The sequence below is a fragment of the Mauremys mutica genome, chromosome 8 (assembly GCF_020497125.1).
Source record: "Mauremys mutica isolate MM-2020 ecotype Southern chromosome 8, ASM2049712v1, whole genome shotgun sequence".
NCBI classification, from domain to species: Eukaryota; Metazoa; Chordata; order Testudines; family Geoemydidae; genus Mauremys; species Mauremys mutica.
In genome coordinates, this window is record NC_059079.1 from 92,549,043 (window position 1) to 92,568,168 (window position 19,126).

At 43.5% G+C, this 19,126-nt stretch overlaps 1 protein-coding gene across 1 annotated transcript in view; it reads left to right on the plus strand.

The window, feature by feature from the left end:
• Window positions 1–17,198: 17,198 nt before the first annotated feature.
• Window positions 17,199–19,126, plus strand: part of JAKMIP2 (janus kinase and microtubule interacting protein 2) — a 106,465-nt gene continuing 104,537 nt past the window's right edge. Inside the window, exon 1 of the mRNA XM_045027597.1 lies at window positions 17,199–17,309. The gene's annotated coding sequence lies outside the window, so the exon portion shown is untranslated. The remainder of the gene's footprint in view (window positions 17,310–19,126) is intronic.

The window sequence follows — 19,126 nt, forward strand, 5'->3', positions numbered from 1 at the left end:
CGGCACGTCCAGGTCTTCTGCGGCAATTCGGCAGGAAGTCGTGGGGGAAGTCGTGATAGTGTCTTTAGAAGCATTATTGATAATAGTTACTTTTTTTTAGGGTTATAAGTAAACTTATACATCTGCATGTGGAGAGAGAAATTTAGTAAACTTTCTCTTAGAGATTTTGTCACTCTCTTTTTATTAGAGAAAAAGACTGGTCTGTACCACAGCAACAAGAGAATCTGAGGTACAGGAAGGGGGAAGAAAAGACCATGCCTGATATTAGCATATTGCCTTCACCAAACCCGTTACACATGCAGATGCAATTACAGGGAAAGTCCAGCTTCACCTATATAGTTCTGGGCTGGAGCATGCTCAGTTGCTCATAGTGGGGATGGTGCATATTCACTTTGCTCACTGAAGGCTGGGTTTTTAGCTGCTAAAATGAAAAGTCTCTGAGTATTTGCAAACTGCAGTGTTTTTAGAGGTTTATAACTTGGCCATATTTAGGCAGATTTTCACATGGGTGGCAAAAGGCACATCCCTGAAACAAAGGTCACCCCCTTGTCAAATTTCAAGTCTCTAGTCAACAGCATGGGGGTACTACAGCCATTCAAAGATAAGGTCACTAGAAATTTTTAACATACCCAAAATAATGTATGTTTCTCAGGCTTCAGTCTTAGGGTACGTCTACACTTACCTGCCGGTTCGACGCGGGGAGTTCGACTTTTTGGAGTTCGAACTATCGCGTCTGATCTAGACGCGATAGTTCGAACTCCGGAAGCGCCGCGGTCGACTCCGGTACTCCACCTCGGCAGAAGGAGTTGGCGGAGTCGACGGGGGAGCCGCGGAGTTCGACCCTGCCGCGTCTGGACAGGTGAGTTGTTCGAATTAGGGTACTTCGAATTCAGCTACGCTATTCACGTAGCTGAATTTGCGTACCCTAATTCGAACCCCCTTCTTAGTGTAGACCAGGCCTTAGAAACAGCTAACCTGTTGTAACTGAAATTTAAAAAAAAAAAAACCATTCTGAGGCAGACACCTGCCATGAAAATTTTCAGCCCAAACAGCTAAAATTTGCCTAAGTTATAAGCAATTGAAAAGAAGGTCTTATAATATGAAATGTTAGGCAAGCTTAATAGCAGGTGGCATGATTTTATATTGGAATTGGAAAAGGTTCAGTAAAAGGCAACAAAAATGGTTAGGAGTATAGAAAGGCCGCCCTATGAGAAGAGATTAAAAAGAGGGAGTTTTCAGCTTCAAAAAAAGACAACTAGGGGAATATGATAGAGATCTATACAATCATTACTGGTATGGAGAAAGTAAGTAAGGAAGTGTTTTTTACTCCTTCTCATAACACAAGAACTAGGGGTCACCAAATGAAATTAATAGGCAGCAGGTTTAAAATGAACAAAAGGAAGTATTTTTTCAAACAATGCATAGTCAACCTGTGGAACTCCTTGCCAGAGGATGTTGTGACTATAACAGAGTTCAAGACTATAACAGGGTTCAAAAAAGAACTAGATAAGTTCATGGAGGATAGGTCCATCAATGGGTATTAGGTTCTGCATGGGCAGGTTGAAATGTGAGGTGATTGGAAGCATAAAGTGTATTGACTGAGCTATGATAGGGAAAGGACCTAAATAGTGTGTGCAATAAATAGACAAAATAACCCTAACTGACATTTATTAATGGTATATAGCAAATAGAAGGAAACTGAAATAAAACTAAATAGCATGTCGCTTAACAGTGTTTTCAGACTATTTTGTTTCATAAAATGTCTCACACATTGCACACTGAAAAACAAAATGCAGTGAAACTTCCCTTTAGAAGATCCCTCCAGGGACCTGCACAACCCTTGTTTCCTAATACAGATAGAGTTCTAGTTAAAAGTCAAGTTATATTGCCCTGGAAACCTAAAGGATAATTTAGCATTTAATGACTGGTGGCTGCCTCTTGGAGCTGGGAATGCTAGTGCAGATTTCGCTGCCTATCCAACATGTTTTCCATTGGAATGCTAAAAATAAGCCCCCCCCCCCCCAAATATAGTTAATAATCCAAATAATAGGAAGGCCCAGCAGTCCTGTGCTTTGCACCTTCACTTCCTCCTATGCAAAGGTGCTACCATCAGTCAAAGTGGATGAAGAATTCTGATTTTGCTGCATTTTGAACCCTTTCTGCACAATTGTTGATGACACAGAAGGTGTAAGGCAGAGCAGATTTAGGTAGGTGTTTAATGTCCTACCACAACATAGCAATAAAAGTGTCCTAAATCCTGATGTGTCTATGCATGAACTAGATGATGAAATGTATCGCCCAAGAGAGAGCTGAAACTTGCGCACTGCTACAGCCCCTTTGCATCAAGCTAAGATTTCCCTAATCTAACTTCCTCTATTTAGTGTGGCTTTGGGAGAAATATGACATAAAATGTCAACTTCCTATTCAACAGACCTGCTCTTCGGGTGTGTACTGAGTTGAATCTGTATAATTTTCTGACAAATTATTCTTCGCAAATTTTTTCTGCTGTTCCCGTGGCAAATCCATCTTATTGTGCTGTGGGAAGAGTGCTAGATGCCAGTATGATTTGTCCATTGTTACGCTCCAGTTGCAGAATCTTTGTCATTGCGGCTGTCAAAGAACACAGCTTGTCTTTCTGATCCCATCTTGTGTTTGCAGTGCTGTTAGCTAGAGAAACTGTCTTTTACTTGTAAACAGAACAAATGTGAGAGGTATTCATAAACCTGGAACATTACAGTCATTGTCTAGAATATGGGCCAGATCCTCAGACCCAGTGGTATTGCTTTGTCCCGCACCGCGGCTGCTGCTCTGAAAGTGTTCCGTTTGCATGGGCTACACAAATACGCCACTGTACAGCCTGTTAACATGAAAAGACAAGACAAAAGATCTAAGTCTGTTAAAATGGCAAAGATATTCCTACCCAAATATGAGGAAGCATTGAGTCCTTCAGATATCTGGGTAGCATGATTATAAGGGATGCTAAACATCACTTAGGCTGCGCCTGCACTTGGAACCAGCGGTGTGATTCCCAGCATGCACAGACATACTCACGCTAACCCAATGAGAGCTAGCTTGCTAAAAATAATAGTGTAGCTGCAGTATCATGGGCAGTAGCAAGCAGTGGCATGGACTAGTTGCCCCCTGGGGTCCAGACAGGTTTGTGCTAGGGCCAGCTATCCCGCCACTTGTTGCAGCCCAAAGTACCATGGCTACACTACTATTTTTAGCCCACAAGCTCAATGAGAGCATGTCTACACGAGCTGGGAATCACACCCCTAGCTCCAAGTGTAGACGTAACCTTGGACATCTCACACAGATTTGGACTCACAACTGCTACTCTAATGACATTCAGCCACATTTAGAGAAGCAAACGTATTACTCTCAAGTGGAAAATGAAATTGCTGCAGTCTTGGCATCTTGATATACGCACGTGAGACATGGGTGCGAAAGAAACAGAGCATTAAGAGGCTTTCTGCCTTTTGAATTGAACTGCCACAAGTGATTGCTCCAGGTTACATCCTACATGGCTAAGGTAATTTCCAAAATTAACTGGAGTGACACCTGATATCAAGACAGTCAGATGAAAAAATGTCAGTTGGCGGCACATGTAGGTCGGATGAGGAAGATTGTTGCAACAAGCTTTGTAGGGGCAGACGCCAGCCCAGGGAGGCCTGGACAGGATGCAGTACAATACTCTTCTCAAGGCTGTTTGAAGATCACAAAACGTGGAGGAAGATTGCTGACCAATAATCCCATTGCTGTTTACTGCTCATTGTGATGTGACTTTATGGTGCTTTGTACCATGAGAATAACAGTAATTAATAACAGCCTTTTCAGAGGGCTTGGTAGTGAGCCTAACCAGGGCAGATGATCAAGTTCTACACATTCTGCGCAGTCAAGAACCCTCTTTCCTTGCTCCACCCCAATGGTCAGCCAAGCATTTTCTCCATGTTTTGGTGCCTTTATGTGACTCTTGTGACCTGTTCTTTGCTTCAACCTTGGTCCAGATGGTGTTTGAGGATCTAGTTGGCAGGATTTTAGGGGAGCAAGGAGCAAGCACATACTGCCGCCTAGAACACTGTTAAAGATTGAGGGGATTTTTACCTGGTGTCCCTTCTAGTGCACGGAACCAACGGGCACTGCCTAAGCCACATCTGGCAGTAGACCCCAAGCCCTAGGACTAAACCGGATAAGGGATATCCTCAAGGAGACAAATAGTAAGTTGAGGGTAAGGGTCTCCAAGGTGTGATAGGGAAGAGAGACAGCTGGAGGGAGTTCGTGAGGAGAAGGATATAATACAGTCCAGCTTCAGGAAAGGGTCCCAAGTGAGGCTAATGCTGTGCACAAAGATTTATGGGTATCAGTAGAATTTAAATTCACTCTATTTCAGATGATTCAAGGTTCCAAGCAAATATTTCCCACAGCCCTACTTCTACTTTATGTAAGAAAACAATTAACCAACATGAAAGATTAAATAAGTTCACCCCTACCTACAGTCAACACTGGAATCACAGAACATCTCCCAGCCACACACTACACCAACTGTTAGAGGGAGTGAAGAATGTTCTATCTCTGTATATAGTGTGTTTTTGGCCATGCTGTTTGAGAACTCATCCAAGTAGCAGAACGCCATCACCCATGGAAATGTCTTCTGCCATTCTAATAAATAAAAGAGACAAAGAAATGAAGACTTTACGTACAGGGATCACTGAGAATGCTACAAGGCCCTGGAAAGTATGACCCTCACAAAAGCAATTCCCCTGAGGGAAAGGCAGTGTCTCTTGAGAACACAGCGCAGGACAGATGGAGGAGGAAAGCAAACCAGACTTACATTTAAAAATCTTGAACCAAGTAGCTCAGTGCCTTCCTCTGAAAAAGTAGCATCTCCTAAGGGTGCGGACAAAAGGTGCTTTCACCATGCTTAAATCAGTTAAAATAGGATCTGTTTCTGCAGCTGTAAACCAGCTCTGAGCACATTTTAGGGCTTGTCTACGTGAGGATGTTACACTGGATTACTTTGCGCCAAGTGCAACAAATGAACTATATTGAACTGAAGTTCACTCAAACCACTCTGTTATGCTGGCTTGAGGTACTGTCCTTATTAATCATTAAATCCACAGAGCGCTATGTTTGTTTGAGTTAACTGTGCAGCATTCTGCGCATTTATCCCCTGCTGCAATGTTCTACTACTCAGCTCTAGAGAGCTCTGGGAGTTCAGGTAGTGCATTGTGGGTTGTCTGCCAGAACCTGCAGGAATTCTGGGACTTGTGGTCAGACTAACAAACTTCCATGATTCCTCTCCTGGCATCCAATAATTTACCCATATTTTTCCAGTGCCATTTTTGAACTGCTGTCAGGCAGCATGGAGGACCCACGGCTGAACACCACAGTTGTGATAGTCATTAATACAAACAGGCTGATGCATAGCAATTATCATTTGTGCAACCAGATGGATATGGCTCTGGCTTCCAAGGCTGCAGCAATACAACTACAGGTAGTGGAGGAGCAAGAGAATGAAACTGAGCAGTTACTTCTGCAGGGTGTTTATCTGGAATAGCTTCACTTGGTGGAGTGCCGCTTCTGGGCTCGGCCAACTATCAGGACAAAACAGTGATTTCCCGACACATACACACCCTGAATTTCCACAACATCCCCACAGTGGTCAACTAGTGCAGTGTTGCCAATTTAGTCATTGGTAGGAAATTTGAATTGAAATTGAAACATTAATACACACCTTAAAAGCAGCTACAATTTATGATAAAATACTTGTACCTGAAAAAGTATAATAGGTTTGAAAAGTGTGAACAAAGACTAGCTTGACACAGCCGTTGTTTTTTCTGACAATGTTGGCGCATTCATTTTGGCATTGTTGGCCAACCTTATAATTTCAAATTATGATTTGTAAGCAAGGTCTGAATGAGCTCTCCCCTGGACAGCTAACGATGAGCCAGGGGTGAGGGGAAAGCTTTGGGACAAGATGGTATTTTCATGAACTCACCTACTCTGCCTAGATATCGAGCAGCTAGAGCTGTGTTGCCCAAGTGACCAGTTTTGGTTGGTGTTGGGAGTTTCTATACTAAACATTTTTATTATATAATACTTAATTTTTTCATAAGAACATAAGAACAGCTATATTGGGTCAGACCAGTGGTCCATGTAGCCCAGTACTGTCTTCCAACAGTGGCCAATGCCAGGTGCTTCAAAGGGAATGACCAGAACAGGGAAATTATTGAGTGATCCATCGCCTGTCATCCTCTTCCAGCTTCTGGCAAACGGTGGCTCTCAGAGCTTAGTGTTGCTTCCCTGCTCATCCGGGCTAATAGCCATTGATGGACATATCCTCCATGAGCTTATCTAGTCTTTTTTGAACCCTGTTATATTCTTGGCCTTCACAACAGCCCCTGGCAAAAAGTTCCACCGATTGACTGGACGTTGTGTGAAGAAGTACTTCTTTTTGTTTGTTTTAAACCTGCTGCCTATTCATTTCATTGGGTGACCCCCCTAGTTCTTGTGTTATGTGAAGGAGCTTATTCACTTTCTCCACACCAGTAATGATTTTATAGACCTCCATCATATCCCCTCTTAGTCCTCTCTTTCCAGCCTGAAAAATCCCAGTCTTTTTAATCTCTCCTCATATGGAAGCTGTTCCATACCCCTAATCATTTTAGTTGCCCTTCTCTGTACCTTTTCCAACTCCAATATATATATATATATAGAGAGAGAGAGAGAGAGAGATAGGGGCGACCAGAACTGCATGCAGTATTCAAGATGTGAGCATACCATGGATTTATATAGTAAAAGTGGAGGAGCTTGGTTTGCCAGACTGATCAGCAAAGCCAATGCTGACAAACTATGTGAAAAGGCTGCAAAACACCAATCCTCTGGACTGCATCAACATGCAGAAAGCCTTATAAGCCAGTCATTGTCAAAGCCAATTTTAGAAGTACTTAATGAAGCTGTTATAAATGCTGGAGACACAACACAGTTTATTCAAATATACATGGCTGTCACATCATACTTTCTCTTTAAGCAAGAGATACCACACACTGCAAACTGGAGGGCAATGTTAAGTGCATTGTCATTTGTTAATCCTGAAGTTGGACACTGGTTCTAACCAAGACCAGCAAATGCTCACTATCTTTCTGCAAGAAACTCAACTGGCTGGTTAGAAGCATGCAGTAAAACAGTGAAAGACACAGCACTTGATAAAGTGAAAAACTCTCTCACTGCATTCAGAAATGTGCATACATGACTGATGAATGCATCATAGCAAATGGGTGTCGAATATTAAGTCATTGCATATGTTATCTTGATGTCAGTGGCAGGCCAGTAGATGAATTTCTAGATGTTCAGGTTATAGAAGACAAATTGGCTGCATCACTGACAACCCGCATCTTAGAAAAGTTAAATGCTTGTAAACTGAACCCGAAAGAGATGGCTGCTTGTGCATTTGATGAAGCTGCAAACTTCTCTGGAAGTGGAGTACAAGCTTTACTCAAAGAAAAGTGTAACTCTAAACTCTCCAATACACACTGCAGAGGCCATCTACTAGCACTAGTACGAGCTGCAGAATTTTCAAAGGGCATTTGAAAAGCTATACAGTTAATGTCTTCATTATACTCTTTTTTCAGCCAGAGTCCAAAAGGATTGAATGTTTTTGGAAAATAGAGAAGATACATTGGGACTGAAGTTCAGATCAGACCAATCTGGGAAAACCCGCTGGCTTTCTCATGAGCGATCCTTGGCTGTTGTCTTAGAATTACTGCAACCATTATTATTGGCTTTGGAAAATATCTACTGAGATGAGACAGATCTAAGTATTGAGGCTGGTGGACTACTTTTGCTACTAAGTTCATTCTCTCCTGTAAGTCTACTGTTGAAACCACGTGGGTCATTAAACAATACCATCCAGGCATCTGCTACAACAGTAGTAGATCTCTGTCCACCAGTGGAAGCTACACTTAGATCATTCAGAGAGCTATCCATTGAAAATGTACTGGAAGAAGTAAAGACTTCAGTTCAAAAGTTGACTAATTAGGGCTCTTATATCAATTCCTTAAATGAAGAGGACAAGAAGTGTTTGTTAAGCCAGCTGAAAAAGTAAAGTGCACAGACTTGATTCTTACATCTCTACAACAGCAACTTATGGATTCTATCAACCTCTATGTAGCTTTTACAGATGCCTGTCATAAAACACCAACAGCTGCGTGGAGTGAGGCAATGGAGCTGCCATGTGATCAGGACAGAATAAAGAATTTGAACACAGAGTGGAATACCATATGATGAACAAATGAAGATTTGACTTCAACTTCTTCTTTATCATCACTAGTGGTTCAACCCAATTTTTGTGCTATGTTTCCTGGGATGAAAGAAGTAGGAATTCATCTCTTTCTATTCCCAGTCACAGCTACAGTTGAGCATTCTTTTTCCTCATTGAATAGAATTTTGTGTTCTGAAAGAAGTCACCTTCTGCCTGAGCATGAGCATATCATGAAGGACGGAACACATGAGAAGCCACCAATGAATGCAATGCATTTGAAAAGTTCATTTACAGAGTTGTGCAAAATTACAAGAAGAAACCAAGAAGGATGTAGATATAGTGCTTCACAGTAGGCTTGCATAGCCAACTTTAATTTGTGTGATGATTTCAAAACATGAGTTAAATCTAATAAAATGGTCGTGAAACATTTTTCAGTTTTTACCATGGTGCCATACAGCCCACTTTTGCCCTCATGGTTCACCACCACCACCACCCTCCACCCTCTGTATTTTTGAACACACCCTAATTTAAATTCTGGGGAAAACACTGATAGTGATTCAGAACTTCCTAAAGATCAGTGCAGAGCTCACCTCAGAGGTGTTGTGGCAGACCACCAACATGACAGTCACATGCTCTCCCACAGTGTAAGGAACTATCACTGTCTACAAGTTCACTACTCCTGATTGCTACTGGTCAGTAGCTAACCAGTTTGGTGTTGGTAGATCAACAGTTGAGGCTGTTGTCATGGAGGTTTGTGATGCTATGAGGAGGATGCAGCTGTGCAGGTCATAAAATTTAGCAATGCACAGAAGGTTATTGGTGGCTTTGCACAGATGGGATTCCTGAACTGTGTAAGGGCTATTGATGGGGGACACATGCCTAGTCTTTGTTCCCACACCAGGCCAAAGACTTTATCAACAGAATAAGATATTTCTCCATGATACTGCAAGGCTGGTTGTTCACCAATATTAATCTGGGTGATCTGGCAAGGTCCATGATGCCAGGATCATTAAAAATGCAGGCCTGTCTGCTGGACTGAGCAATGGAATTTTTGCTCCCAGGACCCCTATGAACATTAATGGAGTTATCATTCCTCCTGTCATTCTAGGAGACCCAGCTTACTCTCTACTTCCCCAGCTCACAAAGCTATACACCGGACACTTGGACCAGAGAAAGGAGCAGTTTAGCTATCCCCTGCATAGTTGCAGGACAGTGCTGTATGCAGACTGAAAGGCAGGTGGCAGTGCCTCATGACAGGGCTGGAAGTTTCTCAGCATTATGTGCCTTGCATGACAAGTGCTTGCTGCATTTTTCACAACATCTGTGTGAGTGAGGGAGAAATCCTGGATGTGGGGTGGGAGCAGGGGAAGACTTTCAGAACGCTCTGGACAGCCAGAGAGGGTGCCTCTGCAAAATGCCCCAGGTGATGAGGGAAACCAGGTCAGGCAGGCATTGTCCTCCTACATTAGAGGCCGGGGCAGTTGTGGGTAATGAATGTGCTGTAACCAAGGAAATGACTGAAATGCATTTGTGTATTGATTTTTATTAGGAATTAATATGACAGACGGGATGTTATATAAATGATGGGGGGAGCTGTTCCTCAGTGAAATTTTTCAGCTGAGTTGTTAAAAAAAAATGTATTGTGTTTATAAATAACAAAGGTAACGAGGCTGCTTGAATTTTAAAATAGTAAACGAGAACACAGCGCTAAAGCCAATGGAACTGGGGCGTGCTCAGAGTGCGGAGTGCTCACAAAGGCCTGTAAGCTGTTCTCCATCTCCGGGGAGGGACTAGGCTGGGGGAAAATGCTGTGGGAAGAGCCTGCTATTTGGTTGATTGAAAGGGAGGTCCCAGTATGGTCTCCATAGTTTGGGTTTGGGTGCTGGGCTTGACGTTTGTAGCAAAAGATGCTGCATCACAGCTGTTTGATTCTGCACCATCTGCATCACATGTGTCCCTTTCCAGGACCATGCACTCCATTTCTGAGTGTTCCAGGAAACCTTCCCTTCACGCTTCTGCCTTCCCAGCCCTCTTGGGCTGCAGTTCTTTGAACATTTCCTCTCGCGCCTCTTTTTTCCTTCAGCAGTTTGTCAGCCTCTCAGCAGGTGACAAGTCCCCTGTATACATGGATGGTGGCATTGCAGGTGCTAAGAAAAATTTAAACAAAAAAAGTATGAATTGCCCCAGTCCTAGTTTCCATGCCAACAATGATAAAATGTTGATTTCACCATTTCCATCTTCTCCTCTCACTCTGGGGTTTGCTTCAAGATGGTAAGATGTTTTGAAAATGATTTCCCTCTCACATAAGTTCCCTGTAAAAATACTGGGCGGGGGGGTTAAATGGTTGAGAGTTTGGGTGGGCTTGTGATGATTTTGGGTGAGTGGGGGCCTATGGTTTGAGGTGGGTGGAGGGCTGGTGGGTAGCCGCAGCAGAAGGCAGGTTAGTAATTGCATGCTGCTGCAGGAGTGGAAGCGACACACCAGGTAGATGGGCAGTCCTGGGTCAGCTGCGCTGCCTTGCAATGTGCGTACCCAAATAGAGCACAATCTTTGCTCTAAGTTCTCCGGCTGATCCCAAGCATTTCAGAGAGCCATGAGTGCCTGATAATGCCTTAAAATACCTATGAATTTTGAACTGTCTCTGAAGCCTGATTTAGGTAACTTACACACAAAACCTCATTAGCTAAAAGCTGAGGGCACTTACGAAACTGTGAGCCAATTTACTTTTTCTATTACTCTTCTCATTCAGTTTCTGCTACTACAAGAAACATGCCTGCTATGCAATGCATTTGATTTGTTAGCCCCTGTGGTGCCAACATCTTGAACACGGGAAGGGGGTGCGTGAGGGATGGAGAGAGGAAGGAGTGAGACAAAGGAGCTCGGGAGTGGGAGGGGGTTAGAGGCTGTACATTTGGCTACTGGTGGTAATATTGATACTGCAGGGACATAAAACTTGATAGCTTTAGGGCTCCAGCATTGGATGTCATTTTGAGCATGTTGTGGGGAAGAGGTTAAAAGCTGTATAGGAGGAGAGAGGCTCCTAGCTCCACCCAGCATGGCAATGGACAGCAAGTACTTGGGAAAATATTGTTGAAATCTCCCTATTCAGTTGTCTGTATGGGGTTCTTTCATATTCTCCAAATCTATCAGGTCATACAGTTCTTGGCTGCCCAGAAAAATCTCCTCTGGTTGGATCCTCTGATATAAGCAGGGTCAAGGAAGCTTGTCATGGAGTCTTGGGTGCTTTCTGGAAAACTGTTTACTATATCGTTCTTGGGTGCAGTGGTGACATTGCTTGCAAAAATGCAGCCTAGTTCCTCGTGTTTGAGCAGAGATGGGGAGCATTACCGAAGGTTCGGTTCTGGTCCTTTGTCTTCAGATACTTTTGCTGGAGTTCCTTTACTTTGACTTTGCACTGGGTCCAGCTCTGGGAGTGCCCCCTTTTCTCCATTTGTTCTGACAGTGTCTTGTAGATGTGTGCCTTCTAGTGACTCTTCTGTAGATGAAACTGGACATGCGGCTCTTCAAAGTGGGTAATGAAGTCTACGAGTCCTACAGGGATCCATGCAGAAGCACAGGGAATCATGGCTGCTGTTATGAGTATGTGACTCTGGGTGTGTGAACTCCCTTCTACCTGGTATTGAAAAGGGGCTGAGTGCCAGCATTTAAATGGAGACTTAAATGGAGAGGTGACATCCGGATGATCCTGGGCAGTAATTGTCATATGCAAACAATCCAATCAAAGTTTGAAGAAGTGCAGTGTGGGATAGCAATGGAAGGACTGCCAGCAGTGGAGTAGGTAGGAATACAACCAAACTCTCTGTGGAGTTACTCCTGTTCCAAGGAGGATGACTTACTGTGGCCTAAAATGCCAAATAATTGGCTTTAAAAATGATTGTGTGGGGTTGTAAGGCACAGGAAGGAGAACGAACTGCAGTTACACCAGCATAAAAATCCCCTGTCTTGTTTTTCTTATGCACCTTCAGATGTCAACAGCCTCTGCCACTTTGGGAATACTTCAACTTGATACTGCAACTCCCTGTGACTGTAGCCCTTATTTCAGATCTGGTTACAATGATGGTAGACTCAGGGTTTGATATGCCAGCTCTAGTCAGGAGTAACTGCACTGAAATCAGGGAGGTTACATTAGTATAATCCGAAACAAGCCCTCAACCGAGAAGTGTTCCTGGAGAAAAGGTTTTGCTCAAAACTACAGCCTCTGGGATTTTACTCCATGGTTGCTATGAAAGTTGTTAGTTAATGTGAATTAATCTGTATAAAGGCTTTAAAGTGAAGCTCCATACAAATGCTAAGTGTTATTTATGGGTAAAAGGCAGGGTAGAATTTGGGTTCCTGGCTCTCCTTTATATGTTGGTAAATGTGGCAGATGCTGTTCTTCTCTTGGCTAGCTTGTTACTGCCAACAGCTAGACACGCAACTTTTTATGACCTCTGAGTCACAGGTTTTTTGCACCAAGATTTAGTTGTCACTAAATCCTGGTTGTTCTAAGAAGGATCATGGTGGGGCGAATTTGTTGGCAATGATCCATGAGGACCGTGAGACATACATAAAGACAGAGACAGAAGCCACTCCCCACTCTACCCAACAAGCTTTTCTGGTGGAAGCTGCTCTACCCTTAAGGCTGCAGAATTGTCCAACTAATTATAGGCCCTTTATACAAGAAGTCAGAATTTAGCCCTGGATTCCCTTGAACTAGTTTGACATAAATCAAATTCCCCATCCTGTATATACCTGCCTTTATGACTTTATTAAGTACACATAGTGGGTGCTATGTATGCAATAACCAAAAGCCTGGTTTCTCAGGTAAAAATCTGAAGTATGAGCCTTTGCTTTAGAGAAGTATCAATTCTTAAAAAGCAAATTGCAGTTCTATCCTGCAAAACGTTACCTTGGGACTGAAAATCCACAACAGGATGAAAGAAATCTCTTTGGCTGTGTGCACCAGATGTACTTGCAATTTATTATGCAAGTTTCAGCTAGCATGATTTCAGTCATGGTATCTGATCTGATTCCCAAGATAGTCAATGGGAGTTTTGTCTTTGACTTCAATAGGAGGAGAATCAGGCCTCAAGTATGGCAGTGTCTTATTTTTCCACAGCAAAATTTGATGGAGTATGTTTTAGTACAGGGGTAGGCAACCTATTGTGTGCCAAAGGCAGCACGCGAGCTGATTTTCAGTGGTACTCACACTGCATGGGTCCTGGCCACTGGTCTGAGGGGGCTCTGCATTTTAATTTAATTATAAATGAAGCTTCTTAAACATTTTAAAAACCTTATTTACTTTACATACAACAATAGTTTAATTATGTATTATAGACTTGTAGAAAGAGACCTTCTAAAAATGTTAAAATGTATTACTGGCCCACAAAACCTTAAATTAGAGTGAATAAATGAAGACTCGGCACACCACTTCTGAAAGGTTGCCGACCCCTGTTTTAGTAATTTAGTAGTTTAGCTATATGGACTCCATGCTATGGGACTCCTTGAAAATTTACTCTGGGTCTTTATAGCTCAACTTCTTTTTACACCCAAAGACCTTTTATTCAAAACAATAGTACTTGGGTCAAAATATACTCTGTTACTGTGTAAATCCAGAATAAGTCCACTGAACTAATTTCTGAATTCCACTGAAATTGGACACTGTCCTTTTAGTTATAGGATTCTTTAGTTTACAGCTAGGGGTTAACAATTGGTATGCACTTGGCTCATGGATGAATTACAAAACCGCATGCTGGAGATTAATGCTCACTCCCTTACTCTTGATTTAATGTGTAATTAATTGTGTCCCTTATTTGTCTGTGAATTCTTAGTAAAACATCTTGTAAATGTATCAAGAGTCAGTGTATGAATGAATATTGTATAACATGATGTCAAAAAATCAGTGGCTCAAAAGTAGAGACTGACCTGGAATAGTAAGAGTGCAGTGGTCGCCATCAAAAAGTCAATATTTACCAACAGACACCCCTTGATGATAGCTGAGTTACTGTAAAATATGTCTGTGCTTAAAACAGGCAACAGCTAATGGTGGTGTCTTAGATACCATAATATGGTACCTGAGTAAACAGTCACTTTTTAATAGCAACCACTCTAGTCAATAAAGAAAAAAACAGAGAAAAAATCTCTATTCAGAATATGATCTTGAATAAATATTGCACCCAAAAAACTATATTAAAAAGTGCTAAAGTTGCAAAGTCAAGCTCTTAAAATTAGGAAATTCCGGCATTAACGCTGCCTGTTCCACCTTAATTTAATCCCTTTATGTGCATCTGTTATGAAACAGTTACATGATGACATTCTACTTTTGACACAAGACCTCTGCCTCATTCAGTGCCCAGGGCGGGACGGTGCTCACTGAATGGGTAGCTATTTCTTTTTATCCTCCTCATTTAGTGTGTGGCCCCATTAAAGGTAGTGAGGGACCAACAAGCTAACTGATGTGATGTATTCACCTAAAAGTTTTCTTGGGACATTGTATATTTTTTATTGTGCAATCCACTAGGTATTGTGCAGGGTGATGTACAAGTAAATACGGCATAATTCCAAGGCTTTTTGCTAACAAATGTAATAGGTTGGTTTTATTCTAAACTGTACTACTTATAAAGAGAGATTTTCCTGAACAAAAATCCTGATCTGAATCTGACCTGCTCTCCTCACCCAAAGTTTGGGGTTGTTCTGATCCATATCTGAACTTCATAGCTGGCTGGCTCCCGGAGCTGACTCTAATCTTGCTTAGATGGGTGTAAATCAAGAATATCACCACAGAAGTGAATGGAGTTAGACCAATGTAAGAGCAGTGCATAGGAGATCAGAATCATCCCCTATCTCTATACGTCTGTTAGTCTATAAGGTGCCACAGGATTCTTTGCTGCTTCTATAGGGTTGAAAACAGAAAAACCTTAAAAATAAACTTTGGGGAAGTTTGAATCCAGATTTGGATTTTGCCTGATCCATCCACGTTTCCAAGTGTATGTGACACAACAAGGTCCTGACCCTGATCCTCAGTTGTTGCTGAGGAACATACAGGACATTTCAGGAAGCCTGAGGGCAAAAACTGCCTTTAAGCCACCTGTGAGCTCCTGAATCTCAGGGCCTGATACAGCAGCTGGGAGCCCTGCCCCCTTCATCCCAGTCCCATATGCACAAATATCCCTTTCCAAAAAATACTGTAATCTGGTACTGACACCAAACACTGCATTTACTATATTCTTACCTCAGTGTCTGAAACTAATCATATTGAATATTGTGCTATAGTGGCTTTCAGAGTTTCCCGGTTCGTGATCCCCCTCCCACTCAGCAATAAAGAAGGGTAGGGTGCTCATGACCCCCGATAATTGTTTGCAACCCTCCCCACAGCATTGAGGGTTGTGATCCCTGGTTGAGAACCAATGAGTCTTTGTTAAGAAACCCTTAGGGCAGGTCTACACTAAGGGCGGGGGTCGAACTAGGGTACGCAAGTTCAGCTACGTGAATAGCGTAGCTGAACTCGAAGTACCCTAGTTCGAACTACTTACCCGTCCAGACGCCGCGGGATCGAAGTCCGCGGCTCCAAGGTCGACTCCGCCACCGCCATTTGCAGTGGTGGAGTACTGGAGTTGACCGGAGCGCGCGGGGAGTTCGAACTATCGCGTCTAGATTAGACGCGATAGTTCGAACTCCGAGAAGTCGAACTCACCGCGTCGACCCGGCAGGTAAGTGTAGACTAGCCCTTAGTTATAAATAAGATCCAGCAGTCTGTAGTACTGGCCCCACTTTGCACCTTACATGACAGAGTTTTTGGCCCGCACTGTAGAATACAGGAGTACTTCAGATTTTACTGACGTGGAGGTGGCATGTGGGACTGCCTGCCTTTTGCCAGGGAGAGGAGGTTGGCTGAGGGGGTTTCCTGCAACTGTGGTGCCTATTTCTGATCCTCCCTTCGCTCACCTATCCGGGCAGAGTTCCTCTGGGCAGCATCTGCTGGCTCTCTTGACACCTTCGAGGAGCAGTGGGTGCTGCCTGGGGTTCTCTGCTTGGTGTCCCCTTCAGGTTCTCTTTGTTTGACCTTATGACCTTCATACCTGCCCCTGTTACATTTTTGGTTGTCCCCCATAATTATTTGAGTTCCTGGACCTTGTGGACCCTCTCTGCAGGTTGGGGGAGGGTCCTTTAGTGGCACAAGCCCACCCACTTCCTGGGACACACTATGAGGACCCTCTTGCAGCTGTCCAGCCTGACTTTGTTACACTAGATGTCTTACAGGTTGTCTCTCGCTATGTATGTTTCCATAGCTGTGGCTCTGTTCATCTGCTTAATGAAATTGCCAGCTCCTCACTACTCTTCATGTCCTTCCATTTGACCTTTGCAAGGCTGCATTTTCCCGCTGGCCTCCTCCACTGCAACCTCATCGCCTGCATTTCCCAGTGCAGAACAGCTTGATGTGGGCGGGCAAATACCCACTGTTCCCTCCTGATGTGTGGGATTCATGCCCTTGACACCCACACACCCAGCCCCACAGACTCAGCTAAGGAAGCTCTCCGAAATGGGACCGTTAGTGTCTCTAGGGGGCCCTGCTTAGCCCTGGGCAAGCTTCACCCCTTGTGATTAGCTGTAATGGCCACTGAAGTGGTTCTCCCTTGGCTGAAGCAGCTTCTGGGAATAAGCCTCAGTCTCTCCCTGCTCTTCCCTCCCCCATCTCCTCCCTTTCCCTCCATCTTTTATGGCTGTTGCCATGGAGCCTAGAGAGAGCTCAGCGCTGCAGCAGTGGAGGGAGGAGGAGGCAGCGGTGCCTTCTGCAATCCAGGTTCTTGCTCAGTGAGCTCATCACCCTCCTCCTCCTAGGAGGGAGGTGGCTGGCTAGTGCTGCTGCCGCTGCCGCTGCTGCTGCTCTGGGTGGGCGGGTGGTTTACATCCTCAGCATCACCAAGCAGGGAAGGGGGAGGGAATCCCAGCTGCTGCTGATGTTGGGCTCTGAAGCAGCCTCAGTAACAGGGAAAATGGATTCAGCTTGCACATCCCTCGCCTTTCAGCATCTTCTCCTGGTTTCGACATGGTGAGCAGCAGAGCCAGCACTGCCTTCATTTCTGTTATTCATTATTGTGGCGGAGGGTCATTATTCTCAGGCTGATGATGTATTTTCTGATCTGGTTGCTCTGAGTATCTTTATTATCTTTGTGAAACAATGACTTTCATCTGAGCTATTAGAGAGAGCATGGGGGCTGGAGAGAGGGAGAGATGGGAGGGATGGAGTGAGAGAGCTGGAGATATAGAAAGATGGAGAGAGGAGGAGGTGGGCTGATTAGGAGCAGTCTTAGTAAAACAATGTTCCAGGAATTCATCTTAGCTAACCTCATGCTCTAAAACCCCCCCCGTCCCTTTTTTTATTTGTCATCTTCTTTCCTTTGCTGTTACAAAATGGGCTGCACTGAAGATGGTTGTTAATCAGAAAAAGGAAGGTATTTTTTCAAAGGGCTTAGTTTGATCCTCAGTAACTCCCAGATACTGGGGTTGGGCCTTAGTGAAATAGCATTTGGTGTAGTAAGTGCAGCTAAGCCAAGAGCAGCATAGAAGGAGCCACTGTGATGAATTTGTTTGCAGCACAGATTTACCTGTTTTGTTTTTCCGTGGCTTTGTGTGAGGTTTCATTTTGAGACTGTCTTTTTAAAAATGTTTCTATATAGATCTTGTTTTTGTGGAAGAGGGGATGTGTGTGTGTAAATATACTCACACATTGAGCTGCGTGTCTTTGTATGTACAGTATATGTGTTGTTTTCACTGCCAGTAACTGAAGAAACATTCCAGTTGGGATGGTGTATGATTTATTCTTCAGTTACTGAATTATTGTCCCTTGGTTTCATTATGGCACTTAGGATAGACCTATATCATGCATTTGGTCTGTTTTATGGCACTAAATACTAATTTGTGCCTGTCTTCGTTTGTTTCTATTAACATAAATGGATGTAAGATACTGAACATATACCTTATGGCCAGGGGATGGATGCATAGATAGCTCTAGGTATAGATATTAAAAGTTTAAATTAAAATCTTAGGAGAAAAAATGTCAAACCATATTTTTAAACCTGTGGGTTTGCACTCAGAAGTGTCCCATGCACCATTGTACCAGGAAAGGTCAGATTCTCCTTTCTAAATGCCCTGCATTCATTGCACCAGATTCTGCCTTGATGTACACTCCATGCACAGCTTGAACTCTGGAAAGCATGTCAGTGTCATGTGGGGTCCATTTTGCCCAATAATACTGGATTTGATCCTTCAATCCTGGCTCAGGCGAAATTCCCATTGTTCAGGCCTGCTGTTCTGTGCTCATTCCACCAGTGTACAAATGCCAGGCCAACATCAGCTGTGTTCTAAATGTTGACATGCTTTACATGCCTGCCCAAATTCTGATTCCTGTTATGCTGGTATAAATCCATGGTAATTCCATTGACTTCAATAGGCTTACACATGGTGTGAGTGAACTCATATGTATATACACCTCTACCTCAATATAACGTGACTCAATATAACACAAATTCGGATATAATGTGGTAAAGCAGTGCTCTGGGGGGACGGGGCTGCACACTCTGGCGGATCAAAGCAAGTTCAATATAATGCGGTTTCACCTATAACACGGTATGATTTTTTGGCCCCAAGGACAGCGATATATTGAGGTAGAGGTGTAGTAACGTAGCTTGCAGTGATTTGGCAGTGGGCCTAAAAAGCGAGTGTCATATAAATGGATTTGGGGACTAACTTCAGCCCTGGCACAAGCAAGTGCAATTAAGTGAATGGACGTTGCACCCAGAATCAATCTCATTTTCAAAAGGGGTGAGTCTGCACCTCTGGGAGGTTCACCCTCAGGGGAGAGCAGGA